Below are 4,075 nucleotides of genomic sequence, written 5' to 3'. Positions count from 1 at the left end.
GTAAGATCACTCACAGTGAACAGAGCAGAGTGTATTTAAGGGATCTAACTTTGGTCCAGAAGACATGACACAGATACGGTGTTGAAGCACGAACACAGAGCATGATGGTCCCAGGCTCAATCCCCACCGTCTTGTTAATTTTCATCTCTGCTGTACTGAGCCTTCCTCTGACAATACAGTAAGTTGACAGTTATCAATCCAGGCCTGTGCTGTCTTAGTGAGGATCAGTACAACAGAGGGGAAAGTAGGCCTTCCTCAATGAGATGGTATTGAAACCTGGGATCTTTCTGTTCTATATTCCCTCTCTCACACTGTCTCTTGTCGTGTGATGCAGTTATGCAGCATGGAAACATGCCTTTTGGTCCAAATTGTTGTCTTGAATGCTTGTTATTCCCAGAAATATTATTATTTCTGCAACCTCCACCCCTCCCATATTCCTGCTGTATATTTGAAACCTACTCCAATGCTGATGACTCTCCCCATATGTAAATTGCTCCAGTGTCGATAACATGCCCAATCTCACTAATCTCAGTACAATAATCCCGATTTCTGTAATCTTGCGCAATACTTACAGTGCCCCCGTCACTGTAAAATCCTCCAGCCTGGACCAAAGTACCCACCTGTGTACCTTTCTCAAGCCCCAGGAGAATATGATATCACTGTAACCTTCTGCAGGCCCTATAACACTCCTGCCTCCTGGCGATAGCACCACACGACCTCAGTAACCTTCTCCCATCCCTACCGACCTCCTTATCTGTATTAACACCTCCACACCCTTTTCAAGCCGCAACAGCACTCCACATCTCTATTTGCTCCTCCAAACCCGACAGCCCTCCCAGCACCTCAAACAATATCTCTTCATGTAATTCTGCAATTTGGGGGATCACGGTGGCTCAGTGGTGAGAAATGGTGCCTCACAGCGCCAGGGATCCCAGGTTCGATTCCAGCGTTGGGTGACTGTCTGTGTGGAGTTTGCACATTCTCCCTGTGTCTGCGTGGGTGTGCTCCGGTTTCCTCCCACAGTCCAAAGATGTTCAGGTCAGGTGGATTGGTCATTCTAAATTGCCCGTAGTGTTAGGTGCATTGTCAGCGAGAAGTGGGTCTGGGTGGGTTACCCTTTGGAGGGTCGGTGTGGCCTTGATGGGCCGAAGTACCTGTTCCCATGCTGTAAGGAATCTAATCTATACTCTCCCTCTGCGTTCTATTTTACTGTCCCTAAATATATCCCTCTATCCATAAACAGCCCCAAACCCTTCAAACCTCCAAGTCTCTGTGAACTCCCACAGCTCCAACATCTCTCCTTAACTGTGTAACCTTTTCCATTCCTGAAACACTCTGAAAATGTGGGCATCCTACAATCCTCCCTATCTGCGTAATCCTCTCAGGTCCCTGCAACACCCCCGATCTGTGGAAACAACTCCAATACTTGTGACTCTCCCGATCAGTTTCTATAAGACTTACCATCTATGTAACATTCTCCCGCCGCTATCACCCGCCCTGTCAATGTAAGCTCCTCTAGTCTCTCCATCAATCTAATCTTCTCCATAACCTTCTCCAGCTCTTACACCCCTATCTGTGTTAGTGTCCCCAGGCTCTATTGCTGTTCCTGTCTCTGTAAGCTCTGACAGATTATCCAGCTTTCCGGTCCATATAATTTCCAGAACCTCAGCATCTGACATCAACAAATGACTTCATTAACTACAGCCTTCCATATCTCTGTTCGTTCCTCAATTCCATATAACTTCATAATCTCTGTAAATAGCAACATTCCATAAAATACTCCCTGTCCGTGTAAACTACCCCAATCCTACACTGAGAAGCCTCACTGTCCTTTTGATCACTTGTAGTCCCTTCAGATCTCCCTGTATCTTTCCTGACTCCATTGAATACAGCTCATCTCATGTTATAACTCCTCTAACTCATATGTTACTCCCCATCTCTGTGATATTCTTCAGTTACTGCAATTCTCATTCTTTATCTCCAGAGCTTCCAATCCCCCTGATCTATGTAAGGTTATTGCAGCATGTTTAACACCTGTAGCAGCCTCCAACTCCTCAATGCATCCAGTCGCTGTAAACTCCTCAAATACTACAGCTCACTGTCTTTGTAATATCTTCCAGTAACTGCAACCCTGTCGATTTCTGTATCCTCCTCCAGAACAACACTCCACATCTCTGTGTAACTGATGGGAATGCTGCAAACCTGCCTTCACCGTCCTCTCTAGCTCTCTGAACCACTGCAGCCCGAGAACCCTCAGCATCTCTGGCTCCTCCAATCCCTACACTTCTCCCTGGCTGTGTGAACTGAACCAACTCCTTCAACCCTCCCGATATCACTCCTGCAGCTCCAACTATTGTCCATGTCAGTGTAATTCCCAGCACCAACAATCCTCCCAGTCTCTATAAACTCCTGTAGCTCCAACTACCACCAATATCTCTGTAATCTCCAGACCTGACAACCCCCCGCTCTCTGTATCTCCTGTAGCTCCAATGACCACCCCATCTATGTAATCTCTAATCCCTATATTCCTCCTGATCTCTGTAACTCCTTCAGAACTGATAACCCTGTAACACTCCTTGACGTCTTTCAGCCCGCCAACCACCTGATCTCGAACCACCAACAGTGATCTCAAACCACCCGAACTCTGTAACATCCTCCAGTCTCTCCAACCCAGCTTTTCTCTGTTAGCTTCTCTGGTGTCTGTATTCCCCTTTATCTCCAGTTACAGATCCTTGCTCAGGAGAAAATGTCTCAGTACCTAATCTGTAAGAACACAAGAATCGTTGGTGTATCAATACATTTGCCTCATTTTCTAAATTTTAACGACTGCAAGTTCAACCTTCTCCACCTCTTCTCATCAATATCCCTCCATTTTGAAGCCCAGCCTGGTGAACCTTCTCTGGGCTGCCTCCAATGCAAGGACATCTTTCCTCCAGATAGGGGACCAAACCTGATCACAGTATTCTCAGTGCGGGCTGACAGGAGTCCTCTATAGTTATTATAAGCCTTCCCTATTTTTATTCTCCATTCCCTTTGGAACCAATGCTAGCATTCCATTTACCTTCTCTATGTCCTGCTGGCCCTGTATGCCACCTTTCTGAGGTTTATACACAAGGATTCCCACGTTATTCCGTGGTATAGCTTTCTGCAGTTGATCTGAAACCAAGAGGTGACAGCAATAATCAGAAAAGTGTTGGAATGTATGGTAAACGATATGCTAGAAATGATAACTGGACAGTTAAAAATCTATGGAAAAAGCGCAGTCCATTTATAGGGGTAGAATTAAGCCATTCGGTCCAACGGGTCTATTCCACTAATTGATTATGGCTGAATTGTTTCTCAACCCCATTCTCTCACCTACTCCCTGTAACCATTGATCTCCTTACTCATCAAGATCCTGGCTATCTCTGAGTGAGATATGTTGAATCACTTAGTACCCACAGCCCCATGAGGTAGTGAGTTCAACAGATCCATCACCCTCTGGCTAAATAATTTCCTTCACATCTCTATTCTAAAGGGTATTCCCTTCACTCTGAAGCTATGCCCTTGGCCCCGAGTCTCTCCTGCTCGTGGAAACATCTTGCCCACGTCCACTCCATCCAGGCCCCTCAGTATTCTGTAAGTTTGAATGAGATTCTGCCGCTGCCTCTGAAACTTCATCAGGTGCAGACCCAGAGACTTCACCTGCTCCTCATATAACACGAATTTCATCCCTGAGATCTTCCTTGGAAACCCATTTCTCGTACCCCTTCACATCCTTTGTCCAGATTCTTAATGTATAGCGTGTAGAGTGTAGTCCCAACACTGATCTCTGCGGAGCTCCCCTCATCACCAGTTCCCATCGTGAAAAAGACCCCTTTCTTCACACTCTCTGTCTTGTGCCAATCAGACAAATCCTTATCCATGTTCTGCATGTTGTTCTGAAAGGAATTTTCATTTCACACACACTGCTGGATTTATTTTTCTGTCTGGTTGGAAACAGCAGTTTCCCTTCCCATTACCTTCCCATCTGTAATTCCCTGGAGAAGGTGATGGTGAGCTGCCTTCCTGACCCATTGCAGTCCTTTAGGTGTAG

The sequence above is a fragment of the Chiloscyllium plagiosum genome, unplaced genomic scaffold (genome assembly GCF_037043375.1).
Source record: "Chiloscyllium plagiosum isolate Xiang-an unplaced genomic scaffold, Cpla_swu_hap1 HiC_scaffold_48, whole genome shotgun sequence".
Classification (NCBI taxonomy): Eukaryota; Metazoa; Chordata; class Chondrichthyes; order Orectolobiformes; family Hemiscylliidae; genus Chiloscyllium; species Chiloscyllium plagiosum.
Note: the sequence above shows the minus strand (reverse complement) of the source record.